This window comes from Mobula hypostoma, chromosome 13 (assembly GCF_963921235.1).
Source record: "Mobula hypostoma chromosome 13, sMobHyp1.1, whole genome shotgun sequence".
NCBI classification, from domain to species: domain Eukaryota; kingdom Metazoa; phylum Chordata; class Chondrichthyes; order Myliobatiformes; family Myliobatidae; genus Mobula; species Mobula hypostoma.
In genome coordinates this window covers 9,802,924-9,815,974 of record NC_086109.1, presented here as the reverse complement: position 1 = coordinate 9,815,974, position 13,051 = coordinate 9,802,924, and positions in this window count along the sequence as shown.

Here is a 13,051-nt window from a genome sequence, read left to right as displayed (position 1 = left end):
TATGTGTTGCATGTGATATATGTACTGTAGATAGATAGATAGATATACTTTATTGATCCAGAGGGAAATTGGGTTTCGTTACAGCCTCACCAACCAAGAATAGAGCATAAATATAGCAATACAAAAACCACAAACAATCAAACAATATGCAAACTATGCCAGATGGAAATAAGTCTAGGACCAGCCTATTGGCTCAGGGTGTCTGACCCTCCATGGGAGGAGCTGCAAAGTTCGATGGCCACAGGCAGGAACAACCTCCCATGACGCCCAGTGTTGTATCTCGGTGGAATATGGCCGGAGTCCAACAGCAAAAAGTTCAATATCCGGTCTACAAACACGTTCCTCGATCGTAATATGACCAGGATTGCACCATCCGTTGTTAACCAGAACAGCAAGCCCCCAACTCCTTTACACTTACTGCTCTCAGTGCACTTCCGGTCAGCCCGAACGGTCTGGAAGCCATCCATAGAAAAGTTTTGGAACTGTATTTTGCACCTTGGTCCCTGAGAAACATTGTTACGTTTAGCTATATACATGTGCACAGTTGAATGACAATAGCCTTGAACTTGGATAGGAACCTAGGCAAATGAGATTTGTTTATTTTGTATTGTATTCAGCATGGATGTGTTTGACTGAGGGGTTTTGTTCCTTGCTGTATAGCTCTGATTCTCTGAAAGCTTGAAAAGTCCAGACTAGGTCACAAGCCTGAGATGTTGCACTCGTGAGGAAGATCATCACCAGAGACCTTCAGTATAATATAGTTACAAAGTCCATCTGTATCAGGATACTGTAAGGAGTTACAGAGTCAGGTGGAACAGAAACAGGTCCACTTGTCCACTATGCCTACACTGAACATCAAATGCCGTTTACAATGATCCCATTTCTGTAACCTTCCAATATCAGAATCAGAATCAGATTTAGTATCACTGGCATATGGTGTGAAATTTGTTAACTTAATGGCAGCAGTACAATAAAATACATGATAAATAAATACCGAGAAAGAAAACTGAGTTGCATTAAGTAGATATGTCTATTAAATAGTTAAGTTCAAATGAGTGGTGCAAAAAAAACAGAAATAAGAAGTAGTGAGGTAGTGTTCATGGGTTCAACGTCTATTTAGAAATCGGATGGCAGCGGGGAAGAAGCTGTTCCTGAATCACTGACTGTGTGCCTTCGGGCTTCTATGTGTCCTTCCCGACGGCATGTTCTTGCTGGTAGATACTGTGGAGGCTAGTACCCGTGATGGAGCTGACTAATTTTACAAGCTGCTGCAACTTATGTTGATCTTGTACAGAAGGCCCCCCCCCCCAATATCGTATGGTGATGCAGCCAGTCAGAATGCTCTCCATGGTACATTTGTGGAAGTTTTTGAGTGTTTTAGTGGAAAAACCAGATCTCTGAAACTCCTAATGAAAGATAGCCGCTATATTCTCAATAATTTCCCCACCCCACAGAGTCCACAGACTGGGCGGAATTTATAGTGGTTAATTAAGTACAAACTCATATTTATTGAGCAAATGGGAGGATAAAGCATCTGATGGAAACGGTAACATAGCCATTAGTGTAATGCTATTACAGCACCAGTGACCCAGGTTCAATTCCCACCACTGTCTGTAAAGAGTTTGTACGTTGTCCCTGTGACCACATGGGTTTCCTCCAGGTGCTCTGGTTTCTTCTCACATTCCAAAGAGGTACAGGTTAGTCGGATAATTGGTCACAGGGGTGTGATTAGACGGCGCAGACTCACGGGCCAGGACCTGTGCTGTGTCTCTAAATTGAAATAAAATGAAAGGCATATGATCACAAAGATAATGTGCAAATCCACACAGAAAGTGCTGGAGGAACAGGATTGAATGGAATGTCTGGAACTACGAGGTCGGAGCTCTCCAAGTGCAACTTTGTGATTAAATTACTGGAATTAATACTGAAACCCTGCGAATCAGGGGTGAGTTCAAGTCCCATCATAGTGATTGGAGAATTTCAACTAAATTTGGATTTTGGGAAAAAAAAACCTAGTCCCTTCATGGCAACTGCATTGGACACGAATTTTTTTCTGAAAGTGTTGCTTTCTCAGAATTTTTTTTTTTGGTTATGATAGACCGCTTGAAGCTATACCCAAATATGTTTTCAGACTGTTTGTATCCTGTAGGAATTTGGAGAAACAAGAACTTAACTTTTATTGAATATAATGTGTTTAATTGCATAATGGTGCCAATGCTTTGCAATTGTTCAAGTAAGCTAAAAATGTTTTGATGATTTTCATTTGTACTCTGTTTCTGAAGTTTCTCGCTTCAGTTTCCAATAATAATCAGCCAGTATTGATGGATTCCAGTTGCCCTGATACCATTTCTCCATGACCTCAATGTTCTGGTGAAACCTTTCACCATGCTTGTCACTGACAACACCAAAATTTGCAGAAAAGGCAGAAAATGAATCCTTAGTGAAATGTTGCACTTCATGGTTTTGTGTGCTTGAAACATGTTGTCAACCAGCTGCATGTAGTTTGGTGCTCTGTAGTTGCCACCAAAACTTTCAACAACATCCTTAAATGCCTTCCATGCAACTTTCTCCGGTCCCACTAGAAGTTCTTCGAATTGCCTGTAATTGATGTCCTGTTGGATTTATGGGCCAACAAAAATGTCTTCCGTAGGTATCAGTTAGTCTGACTTGAATTATGATTTAAAGTAACAAATATAGATGATTTCAAATAATTGGTGCATGATATAGAAATTTCATGGCGATTTTCATGGTTAGCAGCCCAAAGTCCATTAGGTATGCCTGAAAGTATTCAGGAAGCAACATCTTTGTTCTTTGTTGTCCAGTACTATCAAACTATCAGGCTGTTTATAAAATTCCATCTCTCTAGCTAATATCCTACTGAATTTCTGCTAATAATAATAATATAATGGATATCGATTTCTGCTGAACATTGTGGGCATGCTATGTTGGCACGGGAATGTCTGGCGACACTTGCGGGCTGCCCCCAGCACATCGTTTGGTTGTACTGGTTATTAGCGCAAACGATGTATTTCAGTGTATATTCCGATGTACATGTGATAAATAAATAAAACACTGTGATTGAATTGAAATCTAATATCCATCACGGAGTGAATTTACTTTCCTTATCTGGTCCAGTCTACTTGTGACTGAATTTGGTTTTCTCCAATCTGTCCCCTCACCTCAGGACATCAGGGTTGGGCGATAAATACAGGCATTTCCACTGCATCCACTTCCTGTGAGTAATAATGAAAACATTTGGTGCAACATATAAGAGCAAACTAAGAAGAAACAGGAAACAAAGCATGTACAAATAACTCATGCCAATAGTCTAAGATTCTCCTCGTATGTCAACTGACAGATGGTTGGATGCCAGATCGGGTAAAACAATAAGTTATTGTCTAAATGTTTCAATTACATCTTTATGTCTTTTTATAATTTTAATAGACTTAACTGAGAGCCAACAGGTGTTTCTGGTGGGAGTACATTGTACTGGGTAATAAACAAGGAGTTAGATGTCTGGTGTAATGGACCACTGCTAAGCGGGGGTAACCAGTTCAAAAATCTATGCATCCAGCTTTGACATGGAGTCTACTCTCGAGTCCAGTTACCAATGGCGAAGACATTCATACTCAATTTAAAATTACAAAATGTGTAGTGAATGAAGAACATGCACATACTGTAGAGGTGATACAGTCAAAGATAAAAAAGGTCTAGAAAATTATAAATGTATATTTTTGATGTCCATGTGCTTATCTAAAAGCTGCTTTAATGTCCCTAATGTATCTGCCTCTACCACTAACACTGGCAGGGCATTTCACGCATCCACCACTCTCTGTGTACAAAAAACCTAACTCTGACATCCCGTCCTATACTTTCCTTCAATCACCTTAAAGTTATTCCCTCTCAAATTAGTCATTTTCAACGTGGGAAAAAGTCTCTGGCTAACCATTCAGTGTATGCTTTTTATCTTCTTGTAAACCTCTGTCAAGTTATCTCTGTTCCTCTTTTGATCTAAAGAGGAAAGCCCTATCTTATTCAGCCTATTGTTGCAAGGCGTGCTCTCTAATCCAGGCAGCATCCTGGTAAATCTCCTCAGCACCTTCTCTGAAGCTTCCAGATCCTTCCTCCAAGTGTGAACTAACCAGAGTTTTGTAGAGCTTCAAGATTACGTTGTAGCTCCTGTCTAATGAAGGCCAACACACCATACTCCCTCTTAGCTACCCTATCAACTTGTGCTGTTATTTTGAGGAATCTATGGATGTGGACCCCAAAATCCTTCTGTTCATCCACACTAGAACCTTGCTGTTAACCCTGTATTCTGCCTTCAATTTCAATCTTCCAAATTGAATCACTTCATACTTTTCCAAAAAGTCCTAGCCCACTTAAAAAACATGCTCTCTAATCCAGGTGGCATCCTCGTCAATCTCCTCTGCACCCTCTCTATAGTTTTCTCAATTTTTAAAAAGGCATTTAGACAAATTAATGGACAGAAAAGGTTTAGAGCAGGGGTTCTCAACTGGGGCCCATGGACCCCTCGGTTAATGGTAGGGGTCCATGGCATAGAAAAGGTTGGGAACTCCTAGTTTAGAGAGTTATGGGCCAAGTGCAGGAAAATGGGACTAGCACAGGTAGACATCATGGCTGTCATGGATGAGTTGGGATAAAGGGCCTATATAATTCCATCATTCTGTGAATCCATTAATTGATTTTTATTTACATCATGACCTTTGTTCCCATGCCCTCAGCTGTTGGTTAATAACCTCCTATAAATGTCACTTCAGGTTGTTATTTGTTAATAATTAATACTCACTACTTTATTTCCATTGCCTGTCGACTGGGCGAATTGAAAATTGGTGGAGACTTTTGTCAACTTCACAGTTGATTCTCTCAGACAAGCACATTCTTACCAAGACACAATGTGTGCCGATGATCTCATTGGATCACGCAGAGGTACATTTGCTGTGTTAATGTTGCACCGTTTGCTAAATCAAATCTGTATCCATTATCTTATATTTCCTATTGACCCCAAACGTTCTGGAAGGCTAGGAAATAGAACAAAATAAGGAATTAGTTTTTTTCAGTCAATTATGAACACTATGCAAAGATTTAGTTCTTCCCCTTCTTAATGGGAGTGGCTAAGCCTCAGGTTTGCTAACCATGCCCTTTACTACAGACGTCTCTATTATTACATAAACTGTATTAAACAATTATACTGCTGTTGTACGTTAAGTAAATACATCAATATTTTTCAGTATATTTACTTCTTCCTTTGCCATGCTTCATGTGTAGGTTCTATTTACAGTATCAACATTTCTTGGAATTCAGAAAGTGACTCATAAGGAACCGTTTAGAGCCTTTCTGTGCATTAAAACACTTTACCCCGAGTACAAGCCTCTGCTTGCAATTTCTCTGACCTCTCCTTTAAGTGGTTTCAAATCCAATTTGCTTTCCTCTTCCACGTTAATTCTTCCTAAGAAATTTACCTCTAGTACCTTAAATATCATTCCCATATTAATAGGCACCCAGTGGCTACTTTATTAGGTCCCCCCTCTACCTCATAAAGAGGCCTTCTGTAGCCTATCCACTTCAAGGTTCGACTTGTTGTGCATTCAGAGATGTTATTCTGCACACCACTGTTGCAGCACATGGTTATTTGAGTTACTGTCAGCTTGAAACAGTCCGGCCATTCTCCTCTGATCTCTCTCATTAACAAAGCATTTTCACCCACAGAACTGCTGCTTGCTGTTTTTGTTTTGCTTTTTTCACCATTGGCTATAAACTCTAGAGACTGCTGTGCATGAAAATCCCAATTTCTGAGATACTCAAACCACTCCATCGGACACCAACAATCATTCCTCGGTCGAAGTCATTTAGATCACATTTCTTCCCAGGTATTCAGGTGTACCTAATAAAGTGGTATTAATATATTTCCCATCCCTATCATTAGCTTTTCTCTGTCTTGCTTCAGGTTTACAACATAGACATGTAGTCCAAATTTTCCGTGCCAGTACTTATGTTGACCCATCTTCCCCTGAAATTAATGTATTCTTTTCACTACAATCTCTCCTTGTGGCAGCCATTACACATTCTCACTGCTCTTTGGGTAACAAAGCTGTTTTGGAATCACTATCGGATTTCTTGATGATCTCAACTTTGTGGAAAGTCCTTCCAATCTCAAGTCAAGTCAAGTCAAGTTCAAGCTTATCATCATTCAACCGTACACATATATACTGCAAAATGTAACAATATTCTTCTGGAACCAAGGAGTGAAAACACATCACCTATATGGCATACAACACATAAAATAATATTAACACAATAATATTAACAGATAATAAGAAATTGTAGACTACCAGTTGACATAAAGTGCAAATACAACAAATAGTTAAATATACAACAGTATAATGCTGCCGACTTAGTCATAAATAAGATAGATAGATAGATAGATAGATAGATAGATATACTTTATTGATCCCGAGGTAAATTGGGTTTCGTTACAGCCGCACCAACCAAGAATAGAGCATAAATATAGCAATACAAAAACCACAAACAATCAAACAACAAAATGCAAACTATGCCAGATGGAAAATAAGTCCAGGACCAGTCTATTGGCTCAGAGTGTCTGACCCTCCACAGGAGGAGCTGCAAGTTCGATGGCCACAGGCAGGAACGACCTCCCGTGCCGCCCAGTGTTGTATCTCGGTGGAATATGGCCGAAGTCCAACAGTAAAAAGTTCAATATCCGATCTACAAACACGTTCCTCGATCGTAATATGACCCGGATTGCACCATCTATTGTTAACCAGAACAGTAAGCACCCAACTCCTTTACGCTTACCGCTGTCAGTGCACTTCCGGTCAGCCCGAACGGTCTGGAAGCCATCCATGGAGAAGTTTTGATCGGGTATGTCGATAACGTGTACTGGGTGGTGACAGGGGGTTCGGAAGTCTCACAGCCTGGGAGAAGAAGCTGTTACCCAGACTAATAGTCCTTGTTCAGCTACTGTGGTACCTTCTGCCTGATGGTAGGAGGTCAAAGAGATTGTGGGATGGATGGATGAGGTCCTTGACAATGTTGAAGACTCTACAAACACAGTATTTCTAGTATATGTCCTGGTTGTTGGGAGGGGAGTTGGGTGGGAGGCCCCAGTGATTTTCTCAGCAGTCCTCACAATCTTGCAGTCAGATGCTTTGCAATTCCCATACCAGAGGGTGTGGGAATTTTTTTTTTAGATTATGAGGACACGCAGTCTTCTTTTATTGTCATTTAGTAATGCATGCATTAAGAAATGATACAATGTTCTTCCGGTGTGATATCACAGAAACACAAGACAGACCAAGACTGAAAAACTGACAAAAACCACATAATTATAACATATAGTTGCAGCAGTGCAAGCAGATGGGAGAAGGAAGAAAACTCTCCCTGTCATGAGCTTCCAGCGCCGCAAACTTGCCGATGCAGCATCCTGGAAACACCCGACCACAGTCCGGGTCTGAGTCGTCCGAAAACTTCAAGCCTCCGACCAGCCCTCTGACACTGAGCACTGAGCACCATCTCTGCCAAGCGCTTCGACCCCAGCCCCAGCCGCCAGCAACAGGCAAAGCCGAGGATTTGGGACCTTCCCCTCCAGAGATTCTCGATCTCACAGTAGCAGTGGCAGCGAACTGGGCATTTCAGAAGTTTCTCCAAATGTTCCCCTGTGCTTCTCATGTCTGTCTCCATCAAATCAGAATCTATTTAACAAATACGATATAATTTCACCGGAGAGGCCGCGCGCGCTGCGTCGCGCCATCTCCTCCTCCCGCCTCTGTATAAAAATTAGAATTAGAAAGCATCTGACTGCAGTGTTACAAGTAAACATGTTAACCTTAGTTGTGTTTTTAAATCTGACTGCAAGATCCACAAGGGATTGTGAGGACTGTTGAGAGGATCGTTAGGGGTCTCTTTTCTACCCATCTGAGATTGTTACCAGAAGTGCTGTGTATGCAGGGCCCTTCATTATCAAGGATCCCTCTCATCCATCCCACAATCTCTTTGACCCCCTACCATCAGGCAGGAGGCACAGCAGCATCAGGACAAGGACTGTTAGAATGGGAAACAGATTCTTTCCCCAGACTGTTAGATTGCTGAACTCCCTGTCATCACCTGGGTCTCACCACGTATAAAGCGCCAGCAACGTACGCTGTTTACTTTTTAACTTGTTCTGTAATTTGTTAATTTACTTGTGGTAATATTACTTAATGTGTTGTGCATGTGAGTTATATGTACTGCGTAGTGCACCTTGGTCTGGAGGAATGCTGCTTCATTTGGCAGTATACATGTATATGACCGAAATGGCAATAAACTTGAACTTAAACTTCCTCTCTAATGTAAATGTTGTCTTTGTGCCAACCACTTTGTCTCCACTCTGTGGATACCACATATCAGTGTTATATAACTGAGGTGATTTGCTTCCTCTGGGTTATGCGGAGATCGTAAGTGTTGACTGAGTGACAGCTCTTTTTCCTGTATCAGAATTAAAGTCAGGTTCTCTATCATTGACTTAGGTGATGTGAGATTTGTTGTTTTGTGGCAGCAATACAGTGCAAAGGTTATTAATTAGAAAAGTAATAAATAGTGCAAAAAAAGAGTAACAATGTAGTGTTCATGGGTTCATTGACTGTTCAGGGAGCTGATGGCAGAGGGGAGGAATTTATTTCTGAATCTTTGAGTGTGAGACCTCATGCTCCTCTACCTCCTTCGTGATGGATGTAACGAGAAGAGGGCATGTCCTGGGTGCTGAGGTACTTAGCAGTGGATGCCGCCTTCTTGAGTTACTGCCTCTTGAGGATGTCCTAGGTGGCGGGAGGGTTGTGCCGGTGATGTAACTGGCTGAGCCTTTGGCGATCCTGTGCATTGGAGCTTCCATACCAGGCAGTGATGCAACCAAACAGGATGCTCACCACCTATAGAAATACAAACTAATAACAAAGTAATATGATTAATTGGTTGTCCATCGTCTCTGATGATGACAGAATGAATCATCAATCAATCCATTGTTAAAACCTGTTTGGAAGAGTTTTCAAAGTGGAAAGCCCTTGAAGTGGGGCAGTTCCGCTCTCTCTGTCTTGAAGCCCAGATCCAGTGCTACGAGTAGTCGTTGCAACTGGGGTCTTCCATGGTTGCAGGGGATGACCTTGGCTTCTGTGCCTTGTCATGCCCTTCGCTCTCCACAAGGGATTGCAGCATCTCCTTCCTGGCCATTGGCCCTCACTGTTGATCTCATCCACCCAGTCTGCACGAGCTAACTTCATACGCTAGGACAGGCATGACTATATCTTGCCAGGTTATGAGGCCTGCTGGCTACCCTCACCTGATTTACTTACTTTACTTTATTGTCGTCAAACAATTGCTGCTAGAGTGTACAATCATCACAGCGATATTTGATTCTGCGCTTCACACTCCCTGGAGTACAAATCAATAGTAAATATTAAAAATTTAAATTATAAATCATAAATAGAAAATAGAAAAGGGGAAGTAAGGTAGTGCAAAAAAAACAGAGAGGCAGGTCCAGATATTTGGAGGGTACAGCCCAGATCCAGGTCGGGATCCATTCAGCAGTCTTATCACAGTTGGAAAGAAGCCGTTCCCAAATCTGGCCGTACAAGTCTTCAAGCTCCTGAGGCTTTTCCTGGAGGGAAGAGGGACGAAAAGTGTGTTGGCTGAGTGAGTCGTGTCCTTGATTATCCTGGTAGCACTGCTCCGACAGCGTGCGGTGTGAAGTGAGTCCAAGGACGGAAGATTGGTTTGTGTGATGTGCTGTGTCATATTCATGATCTTCTGCAGCTTCTTCTGGTCTTGGACAGGACAACTTCCATACCAGATAGTGATGCACCCTAGAAGAATGCTTTCTACGGTGCAGCTGTAAAAATTAGTGAGGGTTTTAGGGGCCAAATTTCTTTAGCTTTCTCAGGAAGTAAAGGCGCTGGTGGGCCTTCTTGGCAGTGGACTCTGCTTGGTTGGACCAAGTCAGGTCATTTGTGATATTGACCCCGAGGAACTTAAAGCTTTTGATTTAGCCCACCTGTCGAAGCAATGTACCGGTGTGTGTGACCAACGTTGCATGCAATTAGCTATTTAAAGCCACAGGTAGAGCTGAATGTCCGGTGGGGACCAAAAGTGAGTGAGCTGCCTCAGAATGGACATGAAAAGCCCTTTCACCAGTGGTGCTGCCTCTCCCTGTACACCGCATACACCCGACATAATAACATAGAAACAGTTTACTGTTGCATGAGACTCTCCTATTGTCTACCTGTCTATGATTGTGAGCAACCAACAAGAAGGTGAAGTACCCAGATAATCACAGTCCATCACAGGAAAAGCCCACCCCTCCATTGAGCACAATGAGCGGCAGGGCAGCGTAGTGGTTAGCACAACACCTTACAGTATCAGCAACCCGGGTTCAATTCCCGCTGCTGCCTGTATGGAGTTTGTACTTTCACCCCTTGACCGCGTGGGTTTCCTCCGGGTGCTCTGGTTTCCGCAATCCGAAGACACAGCTGGCAGGTTAATTGATCATTGTCAATTGTTCAGTGATTAGGCTAGGACAAGGAATCCCAACCTGCGCTCCATGGACCCCCTCCGTTAATGGTAGGGGTCCCTGGCATAAAAAAGGGTTGTGAACCCCTGGGCTAGGATTAAATGGGGGATTGCCGGGCAGCACAGCACAAAGGGCTTATTCTGCGCTGCATTTCAATAAACAAATAAATAAAAGAAAAAACATCATCCATCATCAAGGACTCCCACCATCCTGGCCTCTCTCTCTTCCTGTTACTATCATCGAGCAGGAGGTACAAGAGCCGCAGGTCCCACACCACCAGGTTCAGGAACGGTTATTACCCTATAACCGCCGGGCCTCTGAACCAGTGTGGATAACCCACCTGAACTCTGAACTCATTCCACAACCTACAAACTCATTTTCAAGAACTCTACAAATTCATGTTCTCAGTATTATTTATTTATTTATTTCTACAAATTGTTGCAGTTTGTCTTCTTCTGTACATTGGTTGTTTGTCAGTCTTTGTTTATGTATGCTGTTTTTTCTTAAGGATTCCATTATATTTCTTTGTTTTCCTGTGAATGCCTGCAAGAAAAATGAATCTCAATGCAGTGACATACATGCACTTTGCTAATAAATTTACATTAACTTTGACTTTTAGGTGAATAAGAAAGCAGGCTGAATCCGTTCACATCTTCTTTTCATTTTCTTTCCACTGTCTGTTAATGACCTAAATTACTCATACCGAGCCTCTACCCAATTTACCAACCACAATCTACCTTTCTGATGGCTAGGGCAGCTACATTAAATTTCCTTTTCTTTTTCTTGATATTTAATAAGTTTATCTTGCACGAATGATTCCAAATGTTCCCTCCTGCAGTTATTAGACAGAACACTATAATTACCTGGATTATTCCTGTCTTTGTGCATATTACATTGGCCGCCCTTCAGTCTGGGTAACTGCCTGTTATGCCGCTGGCAATGAAGGTCCTCCATCTCTGGTGGTGTTCAGGGCTTCCTTCATCACGTCAGTAGCTTCCTCTTGGTTTTCAGTACAATCAGCCATGCAAGTCTCGAGTGAAGACTCAGGAATACCATCACACTCAGATATAGAAGGATTCCTCATTGCTGTTTCCATAACAATTTTGCTTTACCAGTCAGGGTTGTTAGCCCTGAGCTGAACCCCCAAACCTGGAGGACCAGGGGACCAGCTCTTAATCTGGCCTCGACCCTTTGGCCTGTTTGGCATGGTGACCTGACCAAAGCACGATGCCTCGATTCCAGCCAACATAGCTCTCTGGGTTATTGAGGCACACAAGCTTCCAAACCTCAACAAGGTTGTCTTCCTCTTGGAGGGCCACCCTTCTGTACACGGACAATATTAATAGGACCTTGCACTATCTCCATGATTTTATTATCTCTCTTCTCATAATTAATCAATTCAGCTACTAAGTACTCTCTAAATAGGTTCTGCTGATGCTGGAAATCCACAGTAACACACTCATAAAATGCTGGAGGAACTCAGCAGGTCAGGCAGGCAGCATCTATAGAGGGGAATAAACAATTGATGTTTAGGGCTGCAGACCTTTCATAAGGGGGAAGAAGCCTGAATAAGAGCATGGTGGGGGTGGGGAAGGAGTACGATGTGGCACCCACCCACCTTCCAAGTTTGTCACTCCATCCCCCTCTGTCCCACCCATTCACTTACCTCCCTCCTCACCTGGCTTCACTTATCACCTACCAACTTGTACTCCTTCCCCTCTCCCCACCCTCTTATTCTGCCTTCTTCCCCCCCCCCACCACCCCACTTCCTCTCCAATCCTAATGAAGGGTCTCAGCCCGATACGTTGATTGTTTATTCCCCACCATAGATGCAGTATGACCTGGTGAGTTCCTGCAGCATTTTGTGTGTGTTGCGCAATAATTTCAACATCTTCTATTACCTCACTGCCCTCCCTTCGTAGGTCCTGTTTCCCGTTTAGCCATTCCTTCTGGTCGGTTTTATTTATAGTGTGGTTTATTGGAGTCATGATCATGGAATTGTACAGGATGGAAATAGACCATTTGACCCCTCTCATCCATGCCAACCAGTGGACACCCCGTATTAATACTATTTCTCAGTACTTCCCATCTTTGCCCAAGCATTTGGACTGCTTAATTAGACACTTTAATTAATTAAGCATTTGGACTGCTTAATTAATCGTGTGGAGGCTTTTCCCCAGGGCTGAAATGGCTAGCACGAGAGAGCACAGTTTTAAGGTGCTTGGAAGTAGGTACAGAGGAGATGTCAGAGGTAAGTTTTTTACACAGAGAGTGATAATTGCGTGGAATGGGTTGCTGGCGTTGGTGGTGGAGGCGGATACAATAGCGTCTCTTAAGAGACTCCTGGACAGGTACATGGAGCTTAGAAAAATAGAGGGTTATGGGTAACCCTAGGTAATTTCTAAGGTAAGGACATGTTCAGCACAGCTTTGTGGGCTGAAGGGCCTGTATTGTGCTGTAGGTTTTCTATGT